This window comes from Panthera uncia, chromosome F1, assembly GCF_023721935.1.
Source record: "Panthera uncia isolate 11264 chromosome F1, Puncia_PCG_1.0, whole genome shotgun sequence".
Classification (NCBI taxonomy): domain Eukaryota; kingdom Metazoa; phylum Chordata; class Mammalia; order Carnivora; family Felidae; genus Panthera; species Panthera uncia.
This window is the reverse complement of record NC_064813.1, coordinates 65,043,459-65,061,200: the sequence shown is the minus strand read 5'-3', so window position 1 is coordinate 65,061,200 and position 17,742 is coordinate 65,043,459.

The following is a 17,742-nucleotide window of genomic DNA, read 5'->3' as shown; positions in this document are numbered from 1 at the left end:
AGGTTGCCTTTTTTGTTTAAAAAAGAAAGGATGGGGCACCTGGGTAGCTCAGTGGGTTGAGCTTCTGACTCTTGATTTCAGCTCAGGTCAGCCCCGGTCCCGCTCCGTGCGCGGCGTGGAGGCTGCTGAAGAGTCTTTCTCTCCCTCTACCCTGTTCCCCCATTCTGTCTCTCTCTCTCTCTCTCTCAAAAACAAACACCCCCCCCCAAAACAAAAACCACAAAAGGACAATAGCATTGAGGATGTAAGGTCTTTTCTAGTTAGAAAAGGCTACGATGTAGGTGAATAAAATGAGCACAATTTTAGTGCCATAGAGACGATTACCAAGATTACCAATATCTGCAGCTATACCCTGAGCTCTTTGTAAGGAACTGTCTACAATCTTTTGTATCTTCTACATAGTACCTAGAACAATGTCTTACATGTATCAGATGTTTGGTTGAACATTCTTTTTAAAATCATTTTAGCGGAATGATGTAAATTGTAGTTGGATCCTAGTGCCTTCGTGTACTAGCTGCGTGACCCCCCCCCCCCCATTAAGTTATTTAACTTCTCTGTGTCAGTTCCTATAGTATCGGCTCATGTGGTTGTATTAAATGCGTTAAGACGTGGGGGGGGGGGTTAAAAAGAGCGCATTGTAAACATGGCAGGTGAACAAATATTGGCAAAAATAATCATAAGAATCATTATCACAAAAATCCTTAAATTCTCACACCACCCTTGCAAATTTTATTGGTTGTGTCAGCTCAGAAACCAGCATGATTAGGAATGAGCAGCTTCCTCTGAAAGTCTGAAATTGTTAACTTTTGGCTCAGCTCTCAAGTTGTCACGGTTTGAGCCAGCACCTTATCTCCCAGGACCCTTTCTGCAAGGGGCCGGCAACTAGAGGATAGGCGCTTTTTCTGCATATTATTCACCCTGGTCTCCTAGTGGTTCTCTGCCGCTGCTTCTCTGACTACTGAGGGTCACAAAGGATGACGAGTCAGTAAACACAGTTCACGGAGAGGAACAGGTGTCTCTACCTGGCTGCAGTTTGAACTGATCCATTGACTAATGTTTATGTCCCAGCAGACCTCAACAGTCTTTACATGAAGAATCTCCTCACTGGCCTCAAACTCAAACAGGAAGATTTGGGTTTGATAAAAAACAAACTGGGAAGTCTCTAACAATTACTGGGTCCAGATGAATAAGTTTTGCATTGGCAACCTCCTTGGGTGGTAGAAGCCGGGGAGATGGGGACGGATTGAGACCCCTTGCCCAGCACCCTCAAGGTCCCCGTCCTCTACGCCTTCACCGTGGCACCCGGCCTTCTTCTCCAGACAGGCTTCCACAAGGTGGGGGTCCTTGTTTCTGAAACACACAGAGCACGAGCTTTCCGAAAGCGTGGGGGTGGAGACACTTGGGCATAGTCTGAGGAGTCAAGGCAGGTTGTGACCTCTCTTGAATTTCCACTTGCTCAAGGCCCTCTTTGTCCACTGCCCCTGCCTCCCTGCTTCCCCGTCTCTGTAGCTGTTCCATAGGCCTGGGACAAGTTCTGTTCTAAATCCCGCGCTCTCCCCTCTGCTCTTGCCATGGCACCGCCACACCATTGTTTCTTCCCTTTCCAAGAAGAGAAAAGGAACTCCTCAGGTTTATTTTTCCTTCCGAGAAACCCTTCCCGGATTGGTGTGTGCATTTGCTTGTGTACGTGTGTTTCTTCTTTGCCCGGCTTGCTCTTCTTTATTGTTCCCGTTTTTATTTGTGCCCTTAAATTCTCTACGTCCCAAACTGATCTGGCCACGTGTATGCTACAGATGCTTTCCTCTCTACCCTTGTAGGGGATTAACACAGCAGATCTGTCACTGCAGTAGATGCCATCTATGTGTCGTGAGCATGTTTGTTCTTCTCGGTGTGTTGGTGTTAGATTGCAGGCCTTCAGAAGCCAGAGCTGCGGTAGACGTCACGGTGCCCAGAGCAGTGCTGTGTCATCACTTGAAATGCCCGGTGACGGTAATCTTTGCCAACACACGGGCTGGGGTGCTGCCGGGACTAGCTTCTTCCCACCTTCCCTTAATCTCCTCTAGGTCTCCCAGGAAAAATTAGGCGGCCTCTTTCCTCCCAAAGGGCGTTCTCGCTGAACTTGGGTACGGAAGGCCTGAGTTTCAGTCCCAGTTCTGCCCTTTGCTAACCGGGTCCTCTGACAAGCCGCTAAACGAGTCCTGGCCTCCTCGGCTGTAAAAGGGACGCTGTTGATGTCCTTGACGAGGACAGAGTGTGATGGCAGCTGCACATTCGCACGCTGTAAACTCGTTTTTACATTTATTTATTTTTTGAGAGACCGAGAGCACAAGTCGGGGCGGGGCAGAGAGAGAAGGAGACACACAATCCGAAGCAGGCTCCAGGCTCCGAGCTGTCGGCACAGAGCCCGACGCGGGGCTCGAACTCACGAACCGCGAGATCACGACCTGAGCTGAAGTCGGACGCTCAACTGACTGAGTCCCCCAGGCGCCCCCGTACACTCTAAACTCTTTACGAAGGTCATGGACCGTGATGCCTCTTGCTACCAGCCCCAGACCCCGCACTGTTCTTGGTATCCAGAACTTGAACTAGACAGCCATAATCACCTCATTTCACAAACCTCAAGTGAACTTAATGCTTCAGACCTGGGTGGCAATCTAACGGAAAAGAATTTTGCTTTGAGAATTTGGGTTCTTGAGTTTCTCATCCAGGCACGATATTTTTTGTCAGGCTTGCCTTGAGACAGTCCATTTCAGTCACTCTGAGCCTCAGTATCAGTATCCCCACCCGTAAAATGACCACGACAAGAAGTTTCAGAAAGAAAGATACTATACTGTTAGAACGTTATTTATATCAATAGAGCCAAAAGCTGGAGGGTGTACATGGGATAAACTTACTTCCTCTCTTTGTGACTCAGGTTCCCTTTCAGTAAAGTGAAGACAAGTGATTATGAAAGAATAAACTTCGGCTATGGATTATTTGTATTTTACCACATTGGACTCAAGCAGATCATAAGATTTTTGTGTTTTGGTTTATTTTTCCCATCAACCTAGCGTTGTTGTAAAGATAGAGGAGTTAATGTCAGTAACATGAGTGGGGATCCCCAGATTAAAGGTTAAGTGAGTCCAAAGGAGAAGTAACTTGGCCCAGAGTCACAGCTCAGCCAGGAGGGGCAAAGCCTGTGTGTTTGTTTAGCAGTGACTCGGGGACTCAAGGACTCTCCCCGACTCCACATCTATCACAGTCCACAAATACCCCTTCCTCTCATTTCCCCTTTTCAGGTCTTGGTTCCCCCATCTCAGATCAGCACGGGGGAGTCGGTAGTGAGAGATCACGAAGGAACAGAACAGGAGAACAGGATTGACGTGAGGAACCAGCCACTCAGGCTATCTTGACTTTTTTCTTTTTCTTTTTCCTGGCAGCCCGGGACAAAGGTTCCCCTAACCAAATGTATGATTGCCAGAATCTAGATCGTTCTGAAAATTCGCTTCACCCAGGAAGCCCACTGAAGTTAACTGGAGCAGAGGGCTAGCTCCTGATCTTGACCCACCCAGGGCACACTTCCCAAGGTCCTTGCGTACCTAGTCCCCACTCCTGTAAGCCTGAAACCTTGCCCTGTTTGCTACATGAACCTTTTTGCTCTCTTTTGTATTTGTTCACTGTTCGTGTCCGGCTCTTACTGTATACTCTTTACATCATTTGTTGTCCTAAGAGGGCAGACACCGTGTCTATCTAATTCTCATTACACAATGGCAATAAATGTGATAATCGCTGTAACAGAGACTTGGGATCATAGTCGAGCAAACGCCCGTGCTAATTGCGGCAAACAATGGAACGAGGCCTCGACTCAACGTTAATTAAAAGGCAATCATCTTAAAAATACTTTTGAAAAGCTTCCCTTTAATAACTGCCCACGTATTTTTGGATGTGTAGGATCTTAGAGATGGACTGAATGTCAGAGGTCATTACCCCATCCCCTCGCTAGCAGCCTCTGCCTGGACCCTTACTACTTTGTAGCTCACTACTTTGCCTAGGACCTAGTCAACCTAGTTTTCTTATTGTAAAACATATCAGACCTGCAGAAGAGTATATGGAAATCTACGTGTCAGTTGAAAAACCATAATAAAACGAAGGTGCTTAAGGACCTACCACTCAGGGAAAGAAGCTACCACACCCTGGGATTTTCTTTGCTTCTCCCGTTTTCATCCACGTTCAGCGTTTAGATCACCCTAACTGTGGAAGGCTCTTCCTTATATGGAGCTGAAATGTGTCACCCTGACATGACTACCCATGACTCCTAGCTCTGGGCACTGGGGCTGTGCCGATTAAGTGGAATGTTTCTTCCATGTGACAACCCACCAGCCCTTTGAAGGCAAGTATTATGCCTTTTGTAAGGAATTACTGGAAGAAACATCCTTATTTCCTTTCCTCTTCAAATGTGGCTTCAGTAACTAAACACAGCCCTCTTCTGATTAGCAAAGTATGGAGTGGGACTGTTCCCTCTTTGTTTGGGCACTCTCATTCCCTCTCTTTTCTCCCTTTCTCTCTCTCCCTCCTCTCTCCCTCTCTCCCTCTCCCTCCACCCCCCACCTTAAAATGGCCTTGGATAAGATTGACTGTTTCAGAGGCCATAGCGTACTTGCTGAGTAGATAGTCAAAATCTCTATGGCTTTCTTACAAGAACTGTCCAGGTCTTCTGTTAAGGCGTCTCGAAGTCTAAATGCCAGAGTTTACATTAATTACGTTACTTCTTGTCAACTTTGTATGGTTGGTTTCGATCTGTTATTCATTCCAGCCTCCTGTCTATATCATCTGGATTTATTGGAATATATCATTGTATGATGTCCTGGTAGAGAGACTCTACTCAGAGCAAGCATGAAGCAGACTTCTGCAGAATACATTAAAACGTCGACGTGAACCTACTCCAAACACAATCAAATATTTTCTGACGGGTTCAGAAGTCACTGCAGGATCCCGTAGTGTGTCCTCAATTATCGTACCTTTGATCTGCAGGATGCCGGTTAGTGGGGTTGGAGGTGATGGGATTCCAAATAGCAGAGTGCTTAGTGAGGGAGACTCTGGTAGAGAGTTAAAGCCGCTGTGGAAAGGAAGAACATCAAAGGAAAAGTACTCGTTATGCTGGCCGCAGGGAGAGGGGAGTGGGGGTTCCTGTAAAGTAGTTGGACATCGTAAGGAACTGGAAATCTATCATATTTTGGCATCAATTAAGAAGGCGGAACTTCTCGATGCATGTGCCGCCAGGACATTTTTGTCTGAACAATAGATTCTTGCAATGGGCTGGGTTAATGCGCTTGCAAGAATGCCTCAAGACCAGGTTCCTTGGCACAACTAAACAAACCAAAACGAAGCACCGTCATTATAAAAACAAGTCTTGATTTTGCAGCAGAAGTCTGGGCTGCTAATATTTGAAGGAGAGAAGAAAAACTCGAAACGCGGAGGGAAAACACCCTGGCGTGCACGTCTTCCTCTTGGCTGTTGGGAAAACACCCCGGGCGCAGAGAAGGGCGCTGGAGACGCGCAAACACACACGCGCAAGTGCCGTCTTGTCCGGCTTCGACGCTGTGCAGACCGAGCCCTCTCCTGCCCCTACATGCCAAGCTGGTCCCGAACCGGGTTACTTTCTCTCAAGTTCCTCGTGGAAAATATTTTGCCCTGAGACGCTAATTGAGCCCGAACGTTTTAATTGAACCTCATTACTTGAGCCCTGTGAAGGAGGTGTGGGTCCCCCGGGTCTGCAAAGGGTGGGAGGGGACAGCTCTGGGCGACTCGGTGGCCTCTGGGCGCGACACGCCCCGCCTCTGGGAGCCCGGTTGCTTGTGGCAACTTTCTGCGTCCCTGGTCCTCATTTATTTCACGTACTTCACGCCTTGGCCAACGGAGGCCTTCACCTGGATGCAGAGAGGGAAGTAGCAATTACAGGAGTCAGGAGAGGCTCTCTACCGTTGGGGAGGCCAGAATTTGGGGAACCTCCACCCGATCAGCCACGTACCCCCACAGCTGATGCCGTTCATTAGTTAGGTGCTCAGTTCTTCCCTATTCTGCGGAACACGAAAGGTCAGACGCGTGGACCAGTGGAGCAGTCTGTTCTGTGGAACGGAACTGGCATCCGGCGGCCAGCACGCTTTGTGCAGCCCGGTGGTATTCCTCCCGGGACCGCGCCGAGCCAGAGTCCGAGCCACTCACAACAGCTCAGCTGCTCAGGTTGCTGGCGTAGCCTCACTTCTCCGATGAAATAGCTCTGACATCGTGGGCCTGTTGGCCGAGATCGCGAGGACCGTTCTTTACCAGTGGAATAAAAATAGGTGATATAGGGGCGCCTGGGTGGCTCAGTCGGTTGAGCGTCCGACTTCGGCTCAGGTCGTGATCTCGCGGTCCGCGGGTTCGAGCCCTGCGTCGGGCTCTGTGCTGACGGCTCGGAGCCCGGAGCCTGCTTCAGATTCTGTGTCTCCCTCTCTCTGCCCCTCCCCTGCATACAGTCTGTCTCTCTCTCTCTCTCTCAAAAATAAATAAACATTAAAAAAAAATAGGCGTTATAAATGCCTGATGCGATAGCCCCTTTACAAGTGCTGACAGAGCAGAATGCATGCCTGGTTCTGGAAGACATTTTTTCCAGAAAATATGGTAACTCTTTAAATTTGTATGACAGTATTTTTTCAAAGAGTTTTTAAAATGTATTTATTTTAAGAGAGACAGAGCGTGCGCGGGGGAGGGGGAGAGAGAGAGGGAGAGAGAGAATCCCAAGCAGCCTCTGTGTCGTCGGCACAGAGCACGACGTGGGGGCTTGAACCCACAAACCGTGAGCCAAAATCAAGGGTTGGCCGCCTAACTGACTGAGTCACCCAGATGCCCCTTTCCAAAGCATTTTTTTTTTTTTTTTTTTTTTTTTTTTTAGTAATCTCTATGCACCATGCGGGTCTTGAACTCACGACCCCGAGACTGAGTGTCTCACGCTCTACCAGTTGAGCCAGCTGGGTGCCCCAGGTCTTGTACTTTAATTTTCATGTATCCATTATTCGTTCCGCAACAAGTCCTGCATCAGGTGCCGGCACACACACTCTGCCAGACTTGGGAGGGACGCGGCTCACCGAGCTTGGTTTCCTCTGACTGTAGAAACAGTTCCGTTAGCAATACTCCCTACAGTTTTTCAAAGGTGTGAACCACAGGCTATGTAAGGCAAGCGTAGGGACAGAGTTTAATATCCTAATCGAGTGTCACATAAACAGGCTCATCTGGTTCATTAAATTCTACATGTTCATCCCTTCAGTAGATATTGGCTGAGCACCTGTTATGAACCAGGCACCGTGCTAGGCATTAAGGGCACACAGATGATCGTGACCCCGGTTTCTGTGTCAAAGGGCTGAGAACCCAACGGGAGAGGTGGACGCGTAAGCAGGCAGCTCAAAGCGGTGTGGCACAAGGTGCCAGAGCCCGGCAGCCTGCCCCACGGTGCTTCCCGACACTTTCTTTCCGGCTGGCAGAGCTCTCTTCCCGTTACAAAGTGCAAATGCTTTCCTAGCTTCCCTTGTAACTAGGAAAAGGGCATGTTACCAAATCCTGCCCTGTAAATTTACTGGAAGGATTCTGGCAAAGATTTTCCCTTGAAGAGAGAGATTCCCAGAGAGGGATTTCCGACCCTGCATCTCCCACTGTTAGGACTGAATTGTCCCCCCTCTCCCCGCCTCCTTATGTGGAAGTCATAACTCCCAGAACCTCAGAACGTGACCATGACTGTAGTTGGAGATAGGGTGTCTACAGAGGGAAGTAAATTACAATGAGGCCTTTAGGGCCAAGAGACTTGCAGACACGCTAACTTAGAACCTTGGCATCACTGGATCAACTCTGGAACCATCCGCTGTCGCGTTTGTCGTGAAGAGACAGTAAAGCCCCTAGTGTCTAAGCTGCGTTAGATGTGGGAGTCCTGAACCACGTGCATCCTGACTGATGACGCAAGGATGGAGGCCGTGTCGTACGGAGGTGGGTATGGCAGGGACACCCAGAAGAAATGTCCAGTGGCAACTCAGCCTGGGTTTTTAAAGATACGTAGAGGGTGCCTGGGTGGCTCAGTCAGTTAAGCACCTGATTCTTGGTTTCGGCTCGAGTCATGATCTCACGGCTTCGCGGGTTCGAGCCTCATGTCGGGCTCTGCGCTGGCAGCGTGGATGGAACCCGCCTGGGATTCTCTCCCTCCCTCCCTCTCTCTGCCCTTCCCCCACTCATGCTGGCTCTGTCTCTCCCAAAATAAATAAGCTTGATTACAAAAATAAAAAAAGTAAAGACATGCAGAAAGTCATCAGGTGAGAAGCTGGACAAAGGGTGTTTCAGAAAGGCAGGGTCACCCCAAGAGCAGAAGCCACCAGCTTTGCGAGAGACATGAGGTAGCTATGAGTCTTTGGTGTCGTAGGAGGGGGTGGGCAGGGCTTGGGTTGAGGAGTGAGGCCTTGACCCCCTATGAAGGGTGTGCCTTCCAGCCTGACTGTTCCCTCTGGGAGAGTTTGCTGCTCCTTCTGTGGCCTTGGCCAGACTGCCATGAGCAGAGGCACGGATCCCAATCAGGAGTTTCAGGAGAGCTCAGGAGAGAGGAGGGAGCAGAATTCAGGTGGAATGGAGAGGGGGAGGGAAAACTGACAGCAGAAAGTTGAACTGTATCCCAAATGCCAAACGTTGTCCCTTTGTGTCACTTTTTATGAAAAATCTAAAGAAGGACCATGTACTTCCCTGTGTTTTTTCAACAGAGTTGGCTAGATTTCAAGTAGCGTTTTCTTGCTGACTCATGGTCGTCACTAGGGAAGAGAGGCGTCACAGCACAGGAGAAGGGTGTGCTAGACATCGTAAGATCTGCCTTTACTCCCAGCCCCACGCCCACTAACCCGTGTGGTCAGGGAAAAGGTCACTTCGCCTCTCTACTTCTCTTCTCCTTGGCCACCTACTTCACAGGCTTGCTGTGGGCATAGACTCAGAATCCGTGTGGAAGGGCTGGGCCAGCCACCAGACACTGTCTTCGGAGGCATTGTGACCCTTTTTCTGGAGCCAAGCGGCCTATGACACAACGCTGCGTCCGCCCTCGACTCCTACTGTCTTTTGCTGTTGGGTTGTTGGCTTTCTCTTCCCCCACCAGACGCTCGCCTCGCTAGAAGGCCTTTTGCCCACGCCCCACCTTGACCTCCCCGGACCACGGGCTGGGAAATCAGAGGCCAGCCTCTGAATACTTTGTCCGGCGTGGCTCAGTAAGTAAGGCTCTGTGTGGAGGCCTGAGCACCTGGCTTTGGTTCAAGAGCTTTGTGTCAGCTATTTTGGGGGCCTAAAGGCCTTGTCCACGTCTGGATTGGCTGCTGCGTTCCGCAGAACCGAGCTCGTTGGGGCCGGGCCTCCGGGGTGCTGGGACGACCGAATGAGGTGTCCAGTGTTCATCCGTTCTGCTCAGTCGGTTCTCTTTGTCTGTCGTGAGGCCGGGTGCGGATTTATCCCCACCACGGATGCGCCATGACGCGGAATCGGTCCCGAACCGTGGCTGCAGCTGCTCCTTGGATTTCCTTCTTGAAGGATTTAGGGTCCCCGAGTTCCCTCCTTACCGCCTTTGCCGTCTAAGGGGTCCTTGATCAGCACGTTGAGGGGCTTGCAGCCTCTCCCACTGACAGGGAACTTGGGATGTAAGGCCCAGACATGGGACGTGGGTGGTCTGTTGAAATAGAGAATTCAGTGAGTCGGTGTATAGAGTGTTCAACGCCTGATGCACGTAACTTAGGTGTGTTTGCATCATCTGAGTCTCAGTTTCCTTACTTGGAGTGCACGGCCAACGCCTCGTTGCAAGGAGCCACCGTCACGAAGCTTCTAAAGCCCTTAGCACAGACCCTGGTGTGAAGTCTGCCCACGAAACAGAAGGGGGTGATGCTGGTCTGAGAAAACTAGTTCTGGGAGACAGTGAGGCCGAGGGGCACGGAGTCTGAGCTCCTTAGGACAGAAGGGGAGCACGGGAGCTGTTAGGACACAGGGAGGGGTGTTCAGAGAAGAGGGCTCGGTGTCTGTGTCGGGCGGGCTCGAGACCACAGTCTGGATTTCGAATCATCCAGTGAAGTAACTCCTGGGATCTGGGCAGGCTGGGTTCAGGGGTGCAGAGAAGAAACATCCAGGAGGCTGAGGTGTTTGGGGACCATGGGCAAGTCTGAAGGTTTCACTTTGTATCAAGGAGCCCTCTGTGGCCTTTTGCATCCTGGGTGTCCTCCCCCACATCTTTCCTGCCTGGTCCCCATCAGGTTGCCCCGTGTGCCCGACTGCAGACGGCCAAGCGTTCTCCCACGCTCCTCTCTGCAGAGGTGGGAGCTATTTCCGCCGCTCCTGAATCTCGGCTGGTCTTCGGCTGCTCTGACCGACAAAGGACAGCCGTAGCGACTCGGAGTGAGTCCTGGCTGAGCCTTCAAGAGGCTTTGCAGCTTCTACCTGTTTCTCTCATGGCCCGGAGCCACCGCCCGCCAGAGAAAGCACACACAAAGACCCCAGACTGCACGGACTGGGACAGGCACCAGCCTTTCCCCCATCTCAGGCAAGACACCACACACATGAGGAAAGACATCTTGGACCCCCCAGCCTAGCTGAGCCACCAGCTGAAACCACTGGGTAACTCCAGTCTGAGCAACAGGAAGCACAAGAATTGCCCCGCCGGGTCCCGTCCAAACTCCTGACCCACAAAATCATCCAAAATAGTAAAACAGCTCTTGTCTTAGGCGGCTAAATTTTGGGGTGGTTTCCTATGCAGCAATAGAAAACAGAACCAAATAAAATAAGGCTTATTTGCAATATTTTGAATGGGAACAAGGAGTTTCAGGGATCAGAAGGACTCCTCATGGTGTCTCCATCAAAGTATTCCCGAGATAATGATTAGCATATGGCAGGCTGTCAACCCCATCATTGTTGCTAATCATGGACTGAAGCTCACTGACCAGAGAAAGCCGATGATGGATTCATCTCATGCCTGCTACTCAAATGATCTCATGTGTAGACAGCAGAATTTGGGAGAGAATCAGGGCATATTTGGGAGAGGAGGCCTGCCCTTCGCCTCCCACTGAATATGGGAAGAGGGTGGAAGGCATCTGGGCAGAAAGGACTGGACTCAGTTTCCAGAACTCGCCAGCTCTGTTTTCCTTCAGTCCTAAGTGGACAAATACAAACTCAGCCCTCGGAGGGCCAGCCGTAGGCACAGCCTGGGATTGGTGGGGACCACCCCGTGCCTGCACTCAGATCCCCAAATCGCGGACGGCTGAGTCACGAAGTTCTGTGCTCGGGTCACCCAGCACGTCGGTGGGAGAGCTGGATGTGGGGTCCTGGCTCTCCTGGGCTCTCTTCCAGGGGCATTTTCTAGGCACCGTGATGCTTCCTTCACTCCCATTGGTGAGCACAGGAGCACACTTCAGTAATAATCATCTGGCAATTTTCTAGAACCCTGATTCCCAGAGGGTCAGCCCTCTTTGCTAAGCGTTACCTTCCGTCACTCTGAGGAGGTAGGTGGGGCGGGCGTTGGTCCTTGGTTCGCCGTCTTTGACAGGCAGTGGGCTTGCACGGAGCTCAGAGCTCAGCAAGAGGTGGCTGGGTGCCGTGGGGAGAATTTCGAAGGGGTCAGTCCAGTCCTGGGATATGGCATCTGCTTCCTCCGAGTGGGTGGGGGGAGGCAGGGAGCCATGAGTAAGCAGGCTGAGCAATTAGAGTGTAGTGTCGCTCCTGGAACCGGGCAGGGAAGGAGGGCAGACGTGCTGGTCACAGGAGGCCTCTCGGAGGAGGTGACAGGCACGGGTCGGGAAGGAGGAGTGACAGCGGGTATCTAGGAACAAACGTTTTGTGCAAAGTTGCAGAAGCAGAGACAAGCACGCTCATGTGCGAGGCCTGATAAGAAAATCGCCTGAGACAGAGCACAGGCTGAGGAAGCAGAGACACGGCGGGAGGTCTGGACTCTGAGGAGCCCGTCCTCTGATCTGGGGGCCCCAGGTATGAGGCATCTGGTCCCAAGGCCAAACCTCCATCCACGCCCCCGACTTCCCTCTGCGGCTTTAGGCCTCCCCCTAATCCCGCTAATCCCGCAGCATTTGCCGAGAGCCCAGAGCCGGGCCCTGCCTGAAGCTCCGTGCACACTTCTGTGACCGAGGGGAGTCTGCGCTTGGTCCGCAGGAGGCCGGAGCACGACAGCGCTGGGAGATAGGGTGACACAGGCTTGCCACCCTGCCATGCGGAGCCCTCCTTGTTCACAGTGGCAGGGGCAGGGCGGGGAAGGGGCCCAGGCTGCCGTGGCCCCCTTGGCATGGGAGGGATGGCCTGCTTAGGGCGGGCTGCCTCATTTGTGGGGCCCGGGGCTCAAACATACACTTCAGGATGGAGACGGCGAGTCCCGGTCCTCCTGAGCGAGGGACCCAGCGCCACCATCTGGATTGCGGCCCTGGAACTCAGCAGAGGGTCGCTGTGGAGACGAAGGAGGGCCAGACCTGGGTTAGCGGTTACTCAACGCTGTGCTCAGGAGATCGCTCAGCGCCCTTCTTCAGGGAGGGTGGGCGGCGGGCAGGGAACTGGTGCTACCAGATGGGAGCCGAGGGCAAGGCCGTCGTCTGGCAGACCGTCCTCAGAGGACCTGTAGTTCCTGGAAACGGGGGGGGGGGGCTGCCCCCCAGTGAGGCTGGCGGTGCACCCAGCCGGAGTCTCACGCTGTGTGCGGGCGCGTGCGTGCCCGGGACACGAACTCAGGAGAGCATCTGGGCACTTCTGTGAGCCCCTCTCCATTTAAGGATCCCTTGAGGTGCGTCTAGCCCTGCGCTCAGTAAGGAGGCCAGGAGGCAGAGACCCAAGGGAACGGACAGTCAGCGTTCCTGGCCTCAAGGGATGTTTGCTCTCTGATCGTGGATATAAGGGTTCTAAACATTAAATGATTAGAAGACGATGCCAAATAACGTGTAATTACGCTGTCAGTTAAATACGACAAAGCCCCAGAGTACGGGCCACGAGGATTACTTGCTGAGCGCGTCTGTAGAGGACAAGCCAAGTGGCTCTGACGAATCAGCAAGAGGGCTTCCTGAGCAGTGCGGCCCGGAAGGACTCCGAAAAGTGGCCGGGGCCGCTCAGAGCTGGCGTGGGAAGCGGGTGGGAGCGTTCACAGCTCGGGAAGGGAGAGCCTCGGGAGCCCTGCAGGTGACCAGACAGGCAGGGAGGGTACCAGGCAGAAGAGAAAGCTCCCGGGAGGCACAGACTTCTGGGAACCAGGTGCGTGGCCTTCGGCATCATGGCACCTCTGTGAGCCTTGACTTTCTCCTAAGATGGTAATATCTGCTGTTCAAGGGTGTTCTAGGGATTGGACAATCAACATAGAGCCTGGCACAGAGCTGGGGAAAAAAAAACCCAACAGGTTGGCTGCAATGACAATTATTTTGAAGACACAGTGAGTAGGGTCAGGTTATGGAACGGTGCCCTGCATCAAATCCTGGCTCCGATCCCCGTCAGCTGGGCTCATGTGCATAATGTACTTAACCTCTGAGCCTGTTTCTTCATCTAAAGCCAGAGTCGAGAGCGTGTCCGTCTTGTTGGGGGAGTAAGCGTAGAACTCTACGTCACACAGAAACACTTAGGAGGGCGCCTGGTTCCTGGTGACCAAGAAACGTCAGCTCTCGTGATGGTTCATCCCAGCCGCACGGTGAGGCTCCAGTTGTCGAGGAGGAAACGAAGGCTCGGAGGTTAAGTGACTTGTCCAAGGGGACCCAGGCAGCTTCATCCCTTCTAGGACAAGAAGACAGAAACGGTCCACACTGCCTTCCTCCTGCCCCAGGTGGAAGCAGCGATCTGCGCTGCCCAGGTGATGCTCAGTACAGTCTGACCCGCAACGCGGTGACTCCCTCCAGGGTGACTGCCTGTGTCTTACTCATCCTTTGTGAACCAGCACCTGATGTCAGCCGGGCCCCCGAAGGTGCCGTTGACTTGAAAAGAAAGGAGGTGCCCGGTGTTGGAGCCCCGGAGTGGAAAGGGCCTCATGTGTATCTGGGGTGTCAGAGGAGAGAGTCAAAGGTGACTCCCAGGGACCGAGTCCAGGTCCGGAGGACAAGGGCGGAGCTGTTTGCACAGAACCAGAAGTTGGGAGAAGCTGATGGCTTGGGTCAGAGAGGAAAGTGAGGAAAGGGAGACACAAAGGTCAGGTTGAGACAGGTGGTGATGGAGAGACCAGGGCCATTTACTTAGGATTCTGGGCTATGAAAGTCCACTGGCAGCTGCCCACCCCCTCCCTGAGGACCGGCGTGTGACCTGGCCTCAAGGTCCGTGCCTTGGAGTTGTTCCTACGGGAGAGCCCTGAGACACATCCAGGAAACCACAGTGTCTAGAACACTTGCACAGCCTCCTGTCAGCGCCCAGAAAAGGAAAGGGAGTTGGTCACTCCGAGGAGAGGACGAGGAGCTGTGCATAGGGGGCGGGGAAGGGCTGGTCTAGAAGAGCTTCCCGGAGAAGGAGGGACAGGAGGAAGAGGAGGGGGAGGAAGGCAGGGCTCGGTTTTGGCCTGGAGGCAACTGCGAAGGAGGAGAGAATCAGGGGGAGATGCTTTTGGAGGGAGGATGGAGCTTCCTGCCTGTGGCTGGGACGCTGGGCATGGTCCCCAGGCCCATCCATCCTGGGGGGGGGGGCATTGCTGGAGGAGGAGCCCATCACAGCTGTCGTGAGGGGGCCCCAAGGAGATCTCTAGGGCAACAGGGACAAGAATAACCATTGTCATGCACCATTCCAGCTCAGCTTGGCTGCCTTCGCTCCCTGTGGGGGCTTTGCTTTCAGACTGGAGGACACCCGCACTCCCTCTGCCTCCCCCCCTTCTCTCTACTCCCCACCTCTCCACCTGGCTCCCAGTGTGCGGGATGGCTGGCCTTACCAGCTGTTTGCGACCTCACCTCAGCCCATCACGGTCCCTTCCTCCCATCCCCTCCTCCGTGGCTGCCAAGATGGGCGTCCCACCCTCTCCCCCTCCCCAGCTCTGACTCTCTCCCTGGGTTCGCTGAGAGCCATATCAGCCCCATGTCCATGAAGTGAAGGCCTGGAAGAAGCCACCTCTCTGTCCCCCTTGGGCTGCTGGCCCTGGTCCCTACCTGGGTATCTCCCAGGCCCTTCGCCCTCCTGCCACTCCCCCCCCCACCCCACCCCCGACTTTGCCTCAGTACCACCCGCTGTCCCAAGCCCGCTACTGAGCTGTCAGGGACACACAACAGCTCCCTGCCCCTGGCCTAGGCCAGCTATGAGTCCCTGGGGGATAAGGCCAGTTCAGCTTTTGGGATTTCCCCAGCCTGGGCCAGCAGGAAGTCTGCATGGAAAGGGAAACCTTATTCTTGGCCTCAGGCCAACTACGAAGCCAGACCAAAGTTCAGGCCAAGAGCCTATTTCCCTGCTCAGCAGGGAACTCCCACTGACCCCTCCTCTTTAGGTCTGGAGGTGAGGCCTCAAGGCTCAGAGGGCAAGATAGGGTGGGGGCAGGAGAGAGAGGAGGCACTGGGGTCCTGGGTGGGAGAGACCCCGTGCTGACTTCCGCCTGCATCGCCCTGTCCTGCCTGTCCCTGTCGTCAGCTGTCCAGCAGTGAGGTGGACGAGGTGTGGGCCGCCTCTGCTCTCCCAGCAGGTGTGTGCAGGCGGGTGTCGCCCGGACCTACAGAGTTGATCAGGGGGGTGTGGCAGCAGCAATCCCCCCCTCCGCCCAGGAAACCCAGTGTGTCCACAGAGCAGGGCCAGAGGGGGGCGTCCCCCACACGACTCTCATCCAGGACACACAGGAATGAGGGGCAGGAGAGGAGGGCACCTGGCAGCTGGCCCTTTCCTCTGGTGCCTCAGTTTCCCCTTCCTGGGCTGTTGTCTTTGAGAGGGACAAGCCCTGTGAATGGGGGTGGGGCCATGGCACCTTTCCCAGTGGTTCTGGCAGGTTAAGGGCCGCCTGTCACCCCACTCTTCCCTGCTCTCTACTCTGCTGCCCTCGCTCCTACCCCCTGCCCTGTTCCCTGGCTCCCAATGAGCCCCCGGGGAACCCGCAGTGGCAAACACAAGAGGAACCGACAAGGGCCAACCCCAGGGAGCGCGGGGGACAAGCTGACTGTGCACCCTGCACCTGCCCAGGCCGCCCTGGGGCCGCCCTTCCTCATCCCCCTCCCCCCACTCCGCCCTGCAAACCGGGCTGGCTGCCCTCAGGCCTCTTCCCGGGGCCCAACCGGAGGCAGACACGGAGACCCGGGCAGCGAGGCTGGGAAGGGCCCTGCGCACGGGCTGGGCTGCGGTCAGGGTCAGGGTCAGGGCGCGGGCCAGGGGCGCCCCTGAGTCTCAGCCTCAGCAGGTGCAGGGCCTGCGGGCAAAGCTGTGCCGGCAGCGCCCCCTGGCGGAAGGAGCTGCAGCGGCAGCCGCGCGCGGCCCGGTCTCCCAGCCCCGCCTGCAGGGCCCAGGGAGCAGGTCTCTCCTGGACCCTGAAGGTGGACGGCACAGCCCTGCACCGGGCCAGGCCAGGTCAGCTCCGGCCAGACCCGGGTCTGAGAAAGGCGTTCAGGGGGCAAGTTCTCTCCCGGTGCCTCGGGGCGTGCGTCCCTCCTGTTCCCTGGTTCCTCAGCCGTCCAGCGGGTGGTGGGTTATGGGGCAGCTCCGAGGCCCTTCTGGCCCTGGGATCCCAGGATTCTAGGTCAGGATGGACCCGATCTGGCTCCCTGATACCTGTCTGATCCCAATCTCCCAACTGTCCTGTCTGGGCTCACGTATGCTCTGGGCACCTGACCTCTGGCTCCTGGAACACAACAGCCCAGGTCCCGCCTGAGGCCATGACACGGGCTGTCACCTCTGCCCGGAGAGCAGCTCCCCAGATGTCCACGGTCACTCCTCACCTCCTCTGGTCTCCTCTCGAGGGGTCCTGGGGAGGCCGCCCCGACCTCCTGGTGTGACCTTGAAACCACACTCCCAGGCCCTGAGCCTCCCCCCACCTGCTCTTTGCTCCAGAGCCCCTCCCCCTCTGTGTTGTGGGCACCGCCCACTGCCTTTCTCCTCCCAGTACAGTGAGGGGGGCGGAGCCCGGGCTGGGTGCTTCCTGCAGGGGTCTGTGCACCCAGTAGCTCAGGAGCAGGCGTGGAAGGAAGGAGTCCACCGTGGGAGGGTCCGGTTGGGGGCAGACGGTGCACCCTGAACAGCTCGCGGTCGGTGCCTGCTCGTGGTCCTGCCGCTGAGACCAAACAGGGGTCACCAGACAGGAGCGGGGGGGGGGGGGGGGGGGCCAGGAGCTGCCCTGTGGGGACAGAGAGAAGGGGCTGGAGGGAGAGGCCGGCCCGGCCCGGCCAGGCCGCTGTCGCTCAGCGTGTCCACACGCCGGCCACCCGGTTTGCCTGCATCGGGGACTCCGGGTGCGAGCGGGGAGGGTGAGTTCTGCGGGAGGCTCCTCAGAGTGGGGGCGGGGCACGAGGTCAGAGAAATGGGGGAGACGCAGCAGACGGGTCCCTGCTGACCTGTTCAGGGTCCGACTCCAGCGGGAAGAGCGGCAATGCTCTCATCCGGGGTTCCCGGCATGAGGGGCGCGGAATTCTCACTCCTGTCTTTTGGAGCAGAGGTGCTATGGGCTCCTGCTACGCCAGCGTCGGCTCGTCGCCTGCCTGGGAGACGCCACTTTCAGGACAAAGCTCCGCGCTGAGCCGGGCACCAGGCCTTCGGGGTCCCTTCCCGTCTCTCCAGACTAGCCCCCCCCCCCCCAATGGCGATGCTTCTCCTTCC